General features: G+C 43.3%; 1 non-coding gene across 1 annotated transcript; it reads left to right on the top strand.

Annotated features, from left to right (window-relative positions):
* The first annotated feature begins 15,050 nt into the window (after positions 1-15,050).
* On the top strand, positions 15,051-15,130 carry trnar-ucu (transfer RNA arginine (anticodon UCU)). The gene is given in 2 exon segments: positions 15,051-15,087; positions 15,095-15,130. It is a non-coding gene; the product is annotated as a tRNA-Arg (tRNA).
* The last annotated feature ends 1,089 nt before the right edge of the window (positions 15,131-16,219 follow it).

Here is a 16,219-nt window from a genome sequence, read left to right as displayed (position 1 = left end):
TTAAGCGGGCATGCGGCAAAATGACTTGAACAAACTGAGTGCTTTGAAAGAAATAGTTGCAGTTGTGGTACTTTGTGGAAAAGTGTGCGAACATATGATTGGTGGTAAGAGTAGTGGCACAAACAATTTTATGAAAGCAGAAAGAATTCAAAGTTCAATTTTCTCTTATGATTCATATGCAGTTTCAGTTGGTGTTTAGGAAGGCAAATACAATGCAGGCGTTCAGTTCAAGCGAATAGGAAAGCACGGGCAGAGGTTTAGACCTCAGTCAATAGGAGGCTCTGGGCAGATGCATTTGGAACATTAAGAGGAGGTGTTGGTGATGATATATTTTGAGTGGTGGATCGGAGGTTCATAATGGCTGCCTCAGTGGCGATTACCCATGTCTTGCTGGCTCAGCGATGTTGGTTTAATATCTACTTTGGATGACTGTGGATTTGGAGTTTGCACATTCCTCCCCAGACGAAAGATGTGCGGCTGACGTTCTTTGGTCATGGGAAATGCAGAGTTTCAGGAATTGAGTAGAGGTGTGAGTTTGAGTGTGATTCCCTTCGCAGGATTAGTGGGGGCTTCTTGGTCCAAATGGTCGTTCCACATTGTAGGTATTCCGTTAGAACAATGTTGGTTGCTGAGATTTACGCCTTGTATAAGACTTTTTTTTAAAAAAGGGGACAGCTTCCATATAAACACAGTGAATCTCTTGAACGATATAAGGAGTGGAGGGGCATTCTTATGGAGGATATTATAAAGGTCAATCGAGGATATGAGATGTCATCAGAACATAAAGCTAAGTATAATAGAAAGAGAAGCTACAATAATTAAGAACTTGAGACTAAATAGGACTTTAAGATTAAAGAGCTCACATTTGTCTTAGAACATAGAACATAGAACATAGAAGAATACAGCGCAGTACAGGCCCTTGGGCCCTCGATGTTGCGCCGATCCAAGCCCACCTAAACTACACTAACCCACTATCCTCCATATACCTATCCAATGCCCTCTTAAATGCCCATAAAGAGGGAGAGTCCACCACTGTTCCTGGCAGGGCATTCCATGAACTAACGACTCGCTGAGTGAAGAACCTACCCCTAACATCTGTCCTATATCTACCCCCCCTTAATTTAAAGCTATGCCCCCTTGTAATACCCGACTCAATACGCGGGAAAAGGTTCATACTGTCGACCCTATCTAACCCCCTAATCATCTTGTACACCTCAATCAAGTCACCCCTAAACCTTCTTTTCTCTAGTGAAAACAGCCCCAAGTGCCTCAGTCTTTCCTCATACGATTTTCCTTCCATACCAGGCAACATCCTGGTAAACCTCCTCTGCACCCGTTCCAATGCCTCCACATCCTTCCTATAGTATGGCGACCAAAACTGCACACAATATTCCAGATGCGGCCGTACCAGAGTCTTATACAACTGCATCATGACCTCAGGACTCCGGAACTCAATTCCTCTACCAATAAAAGCCAGTACGCCATATGCCTTCCTCACCGCACTATTTACCTGGGTGGCAACTTTCAGAGATCTGTGTACATGGACACCAAGATCCCTCTGCTCATCCACACTACCAAGTATCCGACCATTAGCCCAGTACCCCATCTTTTTGTTATTCTTCCCAAAGTGAATCACCTCGCACTTAGCTACATTGAATTCCATCTGCCACCTTTCTGCCCAGCTCTGCAGCTTCTCTATATCCTGCTGTAACCTGCCACATGCTTCCTCACTGTCAACAACTCCTCCGACTTTCGTATCATCCGCAAACTTGCTCACCCAACCTTCTAACCCCTCTTCCAGGTCATTTATAAAAATGACAAACAGCAATGGTCCCAAAACAGATCCTTGCGGAACACCGCTAGTGACGGCACTCCATGAAGAAACTTTGCCATCAACTACTACCCTCTGTCTTCTTCCATCCAGCCAATTCCTAATCCAAACCTCCAACTCACCCTCAATGCCATATCTCCGTATTTTCTGCAGTAGCCTACCATGGGGAACCTTATCAAACGCCTTACTAAAATCCATATATACCACATCTACCGCTTTCCCCTCATCAACCTCCTTCGTCACCTTTTCAAAGAATTCAATAAGGTTTGTGAGGCACGACCTGCCCTTCACAAAACCATGCTGACTATCCTTGATCACATCTTGAATCTCAGCAGATGGAGAGACATATAATGTTCACTTCACGTCAGTTTACACCATGGAGAACGACATAACGGGTACAATTAAATATTGATGTTTTGAAAGTCGTTCACATTGAAAAGAGGAAGGACTGGAGGACCTGGAAAATATAAAGTTGGATATTTCCCTGGGATCTAATCTCCTGTATCGCGGAAATTTGTGGGAAGTTCGGGAAAGAAACCTTTGGAACTTTCGTAGAAATATTTTTATCATCTATTATGACGAGTGGGCCGCCGAATGACCAGAGGATGGCTATTGTGCCTTTGTTTAGAAAGGAATTCACGCAGAAGCCTGGGAGCCATAGGTGATTGTGTCTGGTTATGGTCGTGGGTAAGTTGTTTGGTACAATTCTAAATGATAGGATTTATATGAATGTTTAGATACAAGGAATGAATCAGGATAATCAGGCTGGTTTTGCACAGAATTGATTGAGTTTTTTTAGGGCGTAACCAAGAAGATCAATGAGGACAAAGTAACAGACTTTGCTCATTTGGACTTCAATAAAACATTTTACACGGTTCCACATGGTTGACTAATTCATAAAGTTAGATCGCATGGAGTTAAATGGAAGTTTTCCACTTAGATATAAAATTAGTTTAACAGAAGTATGCTGAGAATAGTTGTGTAGGGTCGTTTTGAGGCTGAAGGACTGTATCCAAAGGTGTCCCATTTGCTGAGAGCACATTCATTTTTTTACATTTAATTGAATGTTTTAGGTGGCAAGATAGGAATAAATTTGCAAAATTGATAGTAGAAGGTTGTGAAGCGATTTTCTCGTCAGGTCAGTTTCTCTCTGGCCTCGAGTTTAAAATGCATGTGGGAGAGGAGTGGAGACGGGTCATTCGTCCATCGTGAAGCGCACGATATCAGGCATACATCTATTCTAGTCCCGGTTAGAAGCGGTTACCTTCTTCCTGTGATCTTAAATGACATAACAATGGTACTGAAGGTTGACCTGGTCACACTGTTGTAACCCCTTTGAGGAGCGTATTCTCATGGTCACATACCGAAGCAGTCACACAGGCACATTCCCCGAAAGTGACAGTTTCCTCAGGATTCTCTCCACTTCATGTGCTTTACGTCTGTAAGTTTCTCCAGAGAAAGGTGGCTTGAAGTGGAAGACAAGGCACTTCGCCAGAAAATGTGCACCGTTGTGCTGAGCCACGATATGAAATGGATACTGAGCTGAAATAATCGAACACGATTCTCATGTGTAACTTTCATTAACAGAAATCCCACCAAAACAAACCGTCTGACTCCTGGGGTCTCATCTTGTTCTATTTCAGCCTCTGTCACACCTCCACTTTCCCCTGAACGTCCAGTCCCGATGTCAATGAGCTGTTTGATATAAACACAGGCACATCGAGAAAGTAATCTTTATCTCACAAGCAGAGCCAGGGAATGTAAGCTGCAAGAGCTTGCTCTCGGCTGAGTAATGAGACATCACGGTCTCATCGTCCTGATTGTCAGATAGACTGATTCCACAAATATGCACCGTAATAGTTATTACCAATTGAAATTGGTAATTGGTGCCAATGAATACCGTGACTATCAGAACTATCGGGGAGAGTAGTTTCGACCTCTTCCTCACCGAGGGACATTTTGCAAAGGATGTCCTGTTACTTCACAAACTGACCACCTCGCAGCTGGCCATGGAAGTGTCTAGCACAAAAATGCCCTTTGGCCCACTAAGTCTGCGCCAGTCCAACACAATCCCCTGAACGGTTGTTATCTCATTTGGCGGCACTTTTGTCAGAGAGGGAAACGTATTCAGTAATGGAAGTTTACAACTAAATGGATCTTACCTGCTTTTTCTCTCCTGACAGGCGGTTGGTTGCAGATGATTAACGTTCCTTGCCTGAGTTATACACATATCACCTTATCCTGCGATTTGAATTTGAAACAAGAAAGCAGGGAACAAGCACTCTTCAAATTCACTCTCGGCTCTCAATTACAGTCAGAAAATACTTAACTGCAATGAGAAATCCTTAGTGGAATTAACGTCCATCGCGTCAACACTTGGCCACAACTGCAGAAGCGCGCTACTAAATTCGTTTCAAGTTTATTTGTTTGAATTCAATCACCACAGTTTCGATAGGGTTAAACGTCAGGTCATGTTTGGACTGTGTAAACAATCTCGATGGTTGAAATGGTCATTCATTTAAAAAGAAAGGAGAGATTGCAGGAAAAACTAAACAGATCTGGCAGCATCTGGGGAGAGATAAACAGAGACAACGATTCGGAGCTTCTCCAGGAGTTTTTCAGAACTCCATTTTCTTTCACATCTAATGTCATACCTGCCGAGTTCCTTGAGCTGTTTCGGTTTTTGTTTGAGAGTCGGAGTGTCCACAACCCTTCACAAGCCATTCAAAAATACAGAAATGCATTTGTGTTTCCTCACTGATTTGGTTTCCGTTTGGCTACATATTACTGACCCTATTAAAAACCAGAAAGTGCACAGCAAAGGAGGTAGATGGATAAGAACAGCGACCGCTCCATGCGTGGGTGCACCCTCTCGGTTAACAGCCAGACGAGAGGACTAATTGATTCACAGAGTCCCTTGTAGCAGGACCCTTGCAGGATCTCCTAAAGCAGACTGTTAATGAATTCAAGCTTTTGCCTATCCTTCGCAAAACGAAAATTGTCTTCAATTGGTTTGACGTTTCCAAAATTAATCCTGGAGCATTCATTGTGGACAATGGGAACAGTTTGATCTCACACTTTGCAGACACATACATGTCACCGGGAACTAGCTCTCCTAAAAGCGGAACCTTCTCCCTTCGAGCCTTTTGAGGAATATTTTTCTGAACTCGGTAAAATCTCGGAACTGTGCGGTAAAAAAAAACAGATTGTGTGAGAACAGCTGTCGCTCTGTTCCTGGGTCGTGGGAGAACAGCAACCTGTCAGTGAAGAGCCGAAAACAATGACTCACCTCGCGACAGAGACTGTTGATCCAATGGCTTCAATGATCCCCGAATGCAAGCTGCAGCCTGCTCCTCACATATTTACAAACATCTTTAATTAGTATGTAGTTTCCAAAGTAAATCCTGGGCAATTCACGATGAATACATGGGAATAGGCTGATACCACCCTTTACAGCCACATGCATGACACCGGAAATAAGTTATCCTCCTACAGAGATCGCCTCATTTCCAGCCTTTCAGTGTCCTACCTGTTCCCGTATTTTCTAATTGCCCCGGAGCTGAGATGAGATTTGACTTCCTGACGTGCAGGAACAGAATCCTTCAATGTCACAGATCAATTCAAGTCCGGAGTACATCAATTCAAGTCCGGAGTACACCGGCCTCCGAAAGAACAGAAAGATTTCTAAACTGTCTCTGCCCAGCCGGCCAGTTAACCCTTCATTTTCCACTGAATCCGCGCCCCAAGGAATATCTAAAAATTCACAAAGCTCGACGCTGGGATTTCTGTTTTGCTTGCTGAAAGGTTTCCCATTTGACAATTGGCAACATTTTCCTAGAATCTTTTCACAATCCTCTGCTTTGCACCATGTAGAGAGATAAATTAAACTCCTTTTGTGGAGAGATTCACGACTATGGAAATATTTTCTTTGCAGCAAGTTTTCTGTATGTCAAGAAATGAGCAGACCTGAGAACATATCGATTTGTTGGGATGGTTTTTCTGGAGTTGCAGAGATAACTCATCCAACAAGAAATCATTTAAAATCAACTGTGAGTGAAACATGCTCGGTATTGATGAGAGATTGAATGCATATAACGGATCCATTTTCATGAGCAGAGAGATTAATAACATGGAAATAGTCGAGTGAAAAAAGATGCACTTCTATCGCGCCTTTCAGCTCCACTCCAATCACAGGCACTGAAGCACCTGTGAAGCAGATGTGTCATTGTCAGTAATAATGTGCTCATCAGGGCAGTTTGTTCAAACAAAGGTTAAAAAAGAAAACTCAGAACTGGCACTGGAGAGAGCAGTGGGAATATGTTTTACTTTAAAAGTTTGTTCTGTTCTACTTTATATCCAGAATAGTGAAGGACCGGAGATCCCAATCTCAGGGGAAGGGGTTACCCACATAAGAAATAAATGAGGAGGATGTTCTCACATTCAGAGGGTTGCAAGTATGTAGAAACATTTACAGCAGAGGCCTTTCAAGACTGAGTATATTCAAGGCTTCAATTATCTCTCTGTTAATAGCATAGAGAAAGGGGCAGTGTAAAATGTGTCCAAATTTGCTGGCAATACACATGCGTGGGAGAGAATGTTATGATGAGATCGTGGCAATATGAACAGGCATATAGATAGATTGGGTGAGTGGGCAAAAACTTGTCAGATGCAATTACATGTCCGGATTATGAGGTCATGCACGTTGGTTGGAAGATGCAAAACACAGAGAACCATTAAAACCGACAGAAAGTAGAAGAAACGTGTGACAGTGTTTTCTTATATACTCCACAAACAAAATTTAGTATCATATTATTTCCATGATAAAAAGGATGGCTCCCTTTACGATTGCTAACAATGAAAGAGATGGTTTCCCAGGAAAGAAAAAAAAATAACTGAAACTAATAGCCAAATCGAAAATTTAGAAAAGACTTGGATCGTTCCAATAGACGATGTTAATGTTTATGGTTCTCTACCATTTGTTTACAAAGGGGCTGGGTGTGGGAATTAGGGGAACTGCGGAGTGGAAGTCAGATTACCCATGATTACACTCATCCTTCATCTGTCTTCGTTATTTTGTACGTTTTATTTCGCATTTTGCTTCCTATGAGTGCCCTTGTAAACTGTACCCGCTGGTGACTTATTTCCCTGGTTGTTTTTCATCACAACCCGAAAGAAATCAACATTCGTTTCTCCTGAATCTCGGTAATCTCTGATCAAATGTCACCAGCACATCGACATTTTCCACGTCGGTCTGCCTTCTTGAAATATTAATTGATTTGCCACTGTGTTACTGTTGCATAAATCAAGAATAAATCAAACCGCACCAATAGCATCTAGGATGTAAACGCAGATAACTGCAGCCGCTCCCCAGACTACCGCAAACGGTGCGATCTCAGAAGCACACATTGTACATCCAGGAAACTCAAAACAACAGAAACACACTTTTGGGCTGTTTCTCAATCAGCAATCGAATTTTACATTGGTAATGTCAACAGTTCCCTCACACAAGGAACTACCTAATGCTGCAGACGGAGGATAAAGTGTGGACTGTAGATACTGGAGATCAGAGTCAAGAGTGTGGTGCTGGAAAACACAGCAGATCAGGCAGCATCTGAGGAGTAGCAGAATCGACGTTTTGGCCGAATGTCTAATGAAGTATTCATGTAAGAAACATCCATTCTCCTGCTTCTTGGATGCTGCATAACCTGCTGTACTTTTCCAGGAACACATTCTCCATTGCTGCAGACTGTCACACATTGCGAGATTCCAGCCACGGAATCAGCGACACTCAGTGTCATGAGTCAACTTACTGCGGACACCTGGCAGTGGTGTTTCATGTCAAGTTGATCTTCAAGAATGCGTATCGTGAGTTGTCTGTCCTGTATAATGTTTCCTGCAGTCACGACATGCAATACTTTTTTTTTTCAAATTTGTCTTGCCTATGATGGGTATTTGGTCCATTTTTTGGTGAATTGTTTCAAATATGTCTTTCGCTTTATGCTGTCTCATAACTCTGAGTGGTCAGAGGAGTCTGGCTGTACATGCTGAGACATACTTTTACGTATCATTTAGAGAGCTTGGTTTGTTGGGTAATGGCATGTTCCTCCTGGCGTTGGTTTTGACAAGAATCTGCGGGAATATCTATTGTTGCAAAATATTTCTGGAAGATCCACTAAACAACACAACCAGCTGTTCCAAGTAGCAATGCACAGCGATGACGAGGACAACAAATTCTACTGTGACAACACAAATACATTGGGGCCAGCTAAACAGAGTGAAGCCAGAGAATGTCTGGAATGACGAGACTCGTCCAATGACTCCATTAAAAAACAAGTTGATCTGGACTCAATATATTGGGACATGCAAATTAACGACAAGAAACAACAATTGAATGCAGTGGGAAATAAATCAAATCAATTCGAAACGCTGCAGGACAGCAGAGCTTCACATGAGTTTCATCTGCCTTGAAGATATCACCGAGAAAGGGGAGGAAAGGTCCGCAAACCAACTTCCCAAATCCATCGAACTTCTCCACACCATCTGCATCCTTCACCTGAACAACAGATTTTTACACAAACCTTGAAACTCTGAAACAGTCAGAGCTGCCCCAGCGGGAAAATGAAAACTGGCATCCAACGTGACAACTGAGGTTACCAAACGCCACCAGTTGGATGTCAGAACTAACTGAGGCTGCACGCTACTTCTGCATCCCCTTGTCAATAACAACCTGCTTGATTATCCTCATCCCATTTTCCATCATTTACCGTTGTATGCCTTAAGCATTACAAATTCACAGTTAAGTATCTCTGAAGATTATTAGAATTTCTGCCGCTCTGACTCATAGGGACAATGATGTCTGGATTCCAATGACTCGCAAGCTGATAAAGATTTTTTTATGTAGAGCTACTCGAACGTTTATGACTCTTATCTTAAATCTATGATTGATTGATCCATCCATCATCGAGAAATATTTCGTTAAGTGTACCCAATCCATTAGATTAGATTACATTACAGTGTGGAAACAGGCCCTTCGGCCCAACAAGTCCACACCGACCCGCCGAAGCGAAACCCACCCATACCCCTACCCCTACATACCCCTTACCAAACACTACGGGCAATTTCCCATGGACAATTCACCTGACCCTGCACATCTTTGGACTGTGGGAGGAAACCGGAGCACCCGGAGGAAACCCACGCAGACACGGGGAGAATGTGCAAACTCCACACAGTCAGTCGCCTGAGTCGGGAATTGAACCCGGGTCTCAGGCGCTGTGAGGCAGCAGTGCTAACCACTGTGCCACCGTGCCCCTTATTATTTCCTACATCTCAATACTGTCTCCGCTCAATCTCTCCTGCTCTCACAAAAGCAAAGCCAGTCTGTCGAAACTCTTTCATAGCTGAATTTCTTCAGTCCAGACAATATATTGGCAAATCACTTCTGCACCATTTCCACAGCTCTCATGTCGCTTATTTTATGTGAATTGCAGAATTATACATCACACTCTAGCGAGAGACGAATAAAGACTGGAAATAAATGTGGGGAATTCTCAAACATTGGTCTTTTCCAATAAAGTCTCTTTTCCTCGATACTGTTCTGCGTCCTTTTCATGAATCCAGTGCTCCAATAATATCTGGTCCATGCAAATCAAACACTTTACATGAGGATTAATAACCCAACCACATTATCTGATTGCATTAAGTGGCTTAAAGCTCCTCATGGTGGTATTGGTGCAAGTTCACATAAGAAGAGTGACAGCTGCAGCACTTACTTAACGGTGTCAATGTGAAAGTGAATGTTACTTTGTGCAAAGCCCCAGTGGCATGTGAGGAAGGATAGAATGGAAGAATGGTGATTGGGAAAGGGAGAAACTTCTCTGAGATTATGTACAGATAAAGTTTGAAGCAAGAAAATCATCACCTTCGAGAGCATTTTACCCTTAAAAATTGATTTCTTCCTTTCTGCGTTTGTTTTGCAAGTGTTATGTGGAGTAACATGGAACAAATGCGCATTGCTGATACTCGGATTTGAATGCAGGTTGCTTCGGCCACAATGCAGAGGATGAGCCACTATACAATCACATGAAAAAATAACCAACAGTAAACGCAATAAATGCAATGACTGAGATTGGCGAGGAACAGCACCACATGCACAAAGGATAACCTACTGAGATTGGGTTGTATCGTCATCTTCGATGTCCTCAGTGGCAGTGGAAAGTCCATCATTGAGAATGTCGAAGACTGATTTCGATAGATTTCGAGAAAAGATGAATTTTACAGGCTTAGCAAACAAATTGGTGAAATGTTGGTTTAAATAACAACGAAGTTTCTCATCATTACGAAGGTTGTAACTACGGTTACACACTTCAATCACACTGGCTTCCAGGTCTGGAATAACAGAAATTTGGCGACGCAGTGGTGAAGATCCGATCGGAATTTGAGAGCGGAATGAATGCGAGAATCTTTACTCTTTCTGCCAGTGACCAAGTCCGTGAGCATGCAATTCTTCTATGAAGGCAGAGATGTGCGTGAAAAGCCCAGGATGGGAGCTCCAAACGAGGCTGGAGCAACTGGAATAGAGAGCTGTGGGAGAAAAGGCTGGGAGTTCTAACCTTATCTGAATACACTTCAATTGACATGGCGCAGTAACCTAGGATTGATGGAGAGTATCTTGAGCCATTTTAATCTGAACTGAAATAGTTTTTGACAGCATACATTTTTGTGGATTGAGGGAGGATCTGCCCCAGGGAATTGTCACAATTATAAATAAACATTTCGCAAAGACTGAACTCGGCTAGGTGTGTCCGAGCGTTGTGAAATTGGCTAAATCTCAGTGCACTCTGACATTTCTCATATTCTGACTTTGCAGTCGGTTGATTTTCGGGAAGGAATTTTTAAAATATTTTTCTGTTATTGAAATTCCTGCTAGCTTGTTCTGGTCTGGTCATTGATGTAACATGAACAACCGAACATTAATATGATTTTGGGTTTCTGTTCGACGTTCCCTCGAATTATGGAAGAACAACAGGACAGCAGAGGTGAAATTTATCAGAACAGCAGTGATCAAATTGAATGAATGGGCAGACAGAGGATGAATGGAAGCTTCATGGGGATAAATGTATTTTCTTTGCCAATGAAAGTACCCGCATCACAAAGTATCTCACCTGGACTGACAGAAATCAAGTCTATAAGTCCTTATAAACTTGAGGTGGGGAGAATGTAAACACAGCCAGCTCCAAAAAAAAGAAACATTTGTTCTTTTCTGAATCTCAGTCCCGGACTGACTAAGATGACCTTTGGAAAATTATTTTGCACAATGTCCGAGGAGGACTTACAGATTCGACCACGGAAACCAAATTAAATATCAAGATCGCTACACTCCCCCCCCCCCCCCCCCCCCCCCCCCTTTTGACACATGGTCCTCACTGTGTATTAATTGTCACGGAATGGGAATAATAATCGCGTTGACAGGGTTTACCAATGGGGCCACACCACACCCATTCCCTCATTCTGCACCCTGCCATTGTCCATTCACGCTTGTCCTTCGGCGTGGCCTGCGACTCGACCTCCCATAAGTCTGCTTTAGATTACAAATAATTGACATACACATGTCAACTGATCACTTGGCGGCTGCTGGGCTGCTGTCCTTCCCGAAGAGTTTGCATTCGCATTGCCTTGAGAAAGGGAATCGTACTTTTTCGTGTGGGCTTCACATTTACAGACAACGAATGATTTAGGCGGTAGGACCGCTTCCAGGAGGTCAGAAGTCAGACCACGGTGTATTTTGGGCTTTCCAGTGGAGGTCAAGAACCCCCTGTGTTTCCACAGAGTTCCACAATTATGTACAACCCCGAATGCATACCTGCAGTCTGTGTAAATATTCTCTATCATTCACTCAGCCAATTGACATGCCTCAGTCAAGGCAATCAGCTTTGTTGCTTGAGCTGACAGATGACAAGTGAGTGATTGCGCTTTGACTACCTCGTGGCTATTTACTACAGCATACCAAACACCATTGTGGCCTATCCGTTTGCCCCTGAATGCGGACCCATTCACAAAAAAACGCAATATCCTGATACTGTGTTTGTGAAGCCTGCACGCCTGGTCTTGGTGAGTTACAGCGACACAGTCATGTGGGTCTCTGTCTCCTGTTGTGGCGAGAAGGCTAGCAGCATTACGGACGTTACATCTCGTTATTGTAATGTTAGGCATCTCCAATAGTACAGTATTGTTTCTGAGCCAACGTGCTGCAGACATGTGTGCTGTGTTTTGCTCGAAAAATAGTAAGGATCCATGTGGGACCAGGAGGCTTAATTCTCCAAAGCCGACTGTGTCCCTGGACGCTACAACAAACTTTTGAAGCTGCAAACACGGCTTGCAGGCATATAGGCAATCCTGCCGCTACGGGGTCTAGGTTTAGCCAAAATGTAAGCTACCTGCCTCAATTTTCCCACATTCTCCTGCATCCGATCAGATGTCATGCATCTACCGTTTGTACAAAAGGCTTGTTTTGATTCTGACCCCCAGTGTAGGTGTGATTTTGGAGCGCATGTTCAGCTGCAACGATCTCTGGTTCTGAAACTCTAAGCCATTGGAAATTTCATTTAGAGGCGCCTCAAGGGTTGTGTAATGTGGGATAAAAAATCGACAGTAGGAGTGCAAGACCAAAAAGAATAGCACTTGTTACTTCGTGTGAGGCTTTGGAATTTGCAAATTGCTTGAACTTTGTCTTGACCAATGCACTTCCCTGATTCAGACAAGAAATGACCAAAGAACTTCACCTGTTGTTGCACAAATTGTAGATTTGCGACACAAGATTTGTGCCCATTCACGGCGAGATGGCAGAGCGACACAAGCGTATCTTTCTCACATTGTTCCTCTGTTGGTGCTGCTATTAAGCATTCGTCTACATACTACAGAAGCGCTGACCCCGTGGTTAAAACACAAATCTCCCGACTCCAGCATCGAGCCTCATTAATTATGATGGGGGACTTACAGTCACCTTGACAAAGTCGCTTGAGTGTATATGATTTTCCGTTGAGTGGAAAAGTGAACCAGAATTGACTTTCTGGGTGTACCGGTACACTAAAGAAGATATTTGATAATTCCGTGGCAGAAAACCATTTACTGTCAGGTGGAATTCGAACTGAAATAGTACAAGGATTAGGAACATTTGGGGCGGGCGGAACAACAGCATAATTGACTACCTGCTGGTCTTGAACAAAGCTCCGTTTCCCCGATTCACCTGGAATGTTTGCCTTTTTGACCAGAAAAATGGGGGCTCTCACCGGTGATTATCCACAGGGGATTATCACTCAAGCTTTCAGGAGGGATGCAAAGTAGTATCCTTTGGCAGTCTCGTGTTTTAACGGGTCTCGTGCTCTGCATGGGCGATACTCAGATTTCCGGGCTATCCTTATGGGTTCACAGCTTCCTATGAACCCCACATCACGTTTGCCTTTTGCCCTGCACTCAGTAGTGACCCTTCTTAATCTTGGGTCCGAAACATCTACCATAACTAATCGCCAGGCTACCCTTTTGGCGGGGGTTACCTGGACTGCTCTATCTGCCTGAGTTAGCCAATTTAGTTTCTTCATATCTCTCCTTATGTGTGTATTGAATCAGGTACTCACGTCGTCGCTCAAAACACAATCTTTCGTTTTTTTGTGCCTGCAGTATGCATCGTCTCAAATCCTGCCACCTCTCGCTGGATGCCTTCGCCAATGGTACGTGAGGAAAGGTGTCTTCCACATCAAAAGGATTTTTTTTCTCATTCCTTGACTGTTTGTCCCTGGTATGGTAGTTTACTGGCCTTGTATCTCTGCTATTATTTCGGTTTAACTTTACATTTTTTTTTGTCTGTCTGCAACACATGCCTCTGCAAAGTCAAATAATTACTTATTTGTTTCCCTGTGCTTTTATTGGATTTAAAATAAATGTTAATTTACCATTACAATGGGCATTAAATTATTTTACAGGTTGCAGTAACAGCGAGGGCCGAAGTGCCTGTACTGCATTGTGACGTTTGTTGTTGTCAGTTACGTTTCCTGCTGGTTTCAGATATTTCTCCTCACTCTGGAAGCTCCCGGTCGCATGGTCCAGAGATTTCTCTGCACTTCAGCTAATCGAGGCAACTGTATTTCCTGCTCAGAATGTGATCTCTCTCCAATGGAGAGAGGAACATTAAGTCGGTGACAAAGCTGAGATCACTTACGTTCTGTCCAGAATCAACAAATACCATCCCGATGTTCCAGTTCCTGTAACTTCAACATTACACTATGTTCCCACCCTTCAGGCTCTCTGCTTATATTCCTGATGAAAGGCTGTTTGCCGAAACGACGATTTCACTGCTCCTCGGGTGCTGCCTGAACTGTTGTGCTTTTCCAGCACCACTCAAATCTAGACACTGTGTTCCCAAGCCATCATTTCAGTCTCTGGTCTGCTGCAGTGCTCCTTCAAGACACAACATAAGCTGTAAGATACGCAACTAATTTTCTACCGACAGACCATGAATACTTTTGGACCCAACATCAAGTTCAATAATTTTAGAAACCGTCTGCCGTCTTACACATACTTCACCCACCCTCCCTTCCCATTAGTTCTGAAGACGGATCATTGGACTCGAAGCGTTAACTTTCCTTCCTCAGCAGAGATAGACAAAAGCTGCTGATTTTGTTCGGACCTTTTGGTTTTTCTTCTGAGAACTTTGTTTTTCTCTTGTAATCGCCAGATACTGGAAGCGTCTGAATGCAGGAGGAGAATTTCACAGGAGATGAAAAGAATGGCAAGGATTTGACCACTCCCATTGTGAAGGTACGCGAGCTAGGTTGGGGATGTAACTCTAAGCGCAGAGAAGGCTGAATAAGAATCCGATTAACGTGCTCATTTTATGAAGAGGATAGATATGTGTGACAGGGATAAGCCTGTATTGGGAAGGAACAGAGTAACATAAATGAAAGACAGGAGACAAGGAGGAGATTTGGGAATAATACTTTCACCTGTAGAGTATTGATTATCTGGAAATTATTATCTGAACATGTGGTAAAGGTAAGTGTCATGAGAACGTTTCAGCAGTCTGTAGCTGAACACTTGATGAGCCAGAGCACTAGTGGATAAGGACCAGGTACCAGAAAGTGTGACGAGGACAGACAGGCGCGAGATTGGTGTCCTGAATGCAATGCATCAAAGGCAAGCTTGTGGGCTTAACGGCAACACAAGGCGTGGCTCTTTGGCGCAATGGAAAGCGCGTTGGACTTCTACATCTCGATTCAAAGGTTGTGGGTTCGAATCCCATCAGGGTCGTGTTTTAATTTATGTTTTGCAAAGTGGTCAGACCAGACTCGGCTGCTCATCTGCAAAACCGGTAATATTCGTGCATAAACCGAACTGTCTCGAAACGGAACACTTTCCTCCCACAGATGTACATTATCGATGTCTATTTATGGTAGAGATCGATAAATGCCTGTTAGCCAGTACGACGTTGTGGATGGGCTGGAAAAAGACATACAATTGTTGTGTGAGCCATGATGATATCAAATTACGTGGCAGGACAGGATCGGTGTTAAGAATGGCCTCCTTCTGCTCCTTTGTGTCTGTGCCATTTCTGGCCAAGATTTTTAAATAATCACATTGAGGACAATATGAAGTAAACGCCAAATAATATTTTGGTCTCATCTCCACGTTGCTTCCCTCCCGGCTGGAATCGACAGCTCTTGTTTCAGCTTTAGATCAGACAGCGGAGGATTCTCACAAGTTCTCCTTCAGGCTTAATGTTCCTTCACATAGGTTTCCAAGTGGACACATGGAGCAAACAATTGGATTCTGGGGATTCAGGGGCAGATTTCCCCTTTGCTGGGCTGGAATTCTGGCCAAGGTAATGAACGTGAATTTCTGACATTTTGAATCTTACTCTGGATTCTTGCGACTTTACGAATTAAACTGAATTTAATTTGCCCTTGCAGAACATTATTCAATCCTCACTGTGCATAAAAACCATGCCACATTCTCGTGCACATAGTATGCTGAACATTGTTGATGTTGTATGCAGTGTGGGTCGATGTCTCAGATGAACATGCCAAACGAAGTTGGTGAAATATCAGTGAATCGAATTTTCTGACGAATTGAAGCCTATAGAAGGAAAACATTGCCTGTGACCAACGCAGGAAGCCATGGTAAATGTATGCAGTATTCAATAAAACCGATTTTCACCACATTTATCTATACCATTTTCCTGAAGCTGATGCTTCACAATCGATGATCCATTATCAGTATAACCACCTCTGCACTGCGTTTCATTTCAGATACACAGAAAAAAAGTAATTCGGTTGAGGGGCCCAGTGGTAAGATCAGGAGACGTTCGCCACCATTAGACTGCAGATGCAGTGGTGCAAT

The sequence above is a fragment of the Chiloscyllium plagiosum genome, unplaced genomic scaffold (assembly GCF_037043375.1).
Source record: "Chiloscyllium plagiosum isolate Xiang-an unplaced genomic scaffold, Cpla_swu_hap1 HiC_scaffold_47, whole genome shotgun sequence".
Taxonomy (NCBI): Eukaryota; Metazoa; Chordata; class Chondrichthyes; order Orectolobiformes; family Hemiscylliidae; genus Chiloscyllium; species Chiloscyllium plagiosum.
The sequence above is the reverse complement of the archived record's forward strand: the minus strand, read 5'-3'. Positions and strand labels throughout refer to the sequence as shown.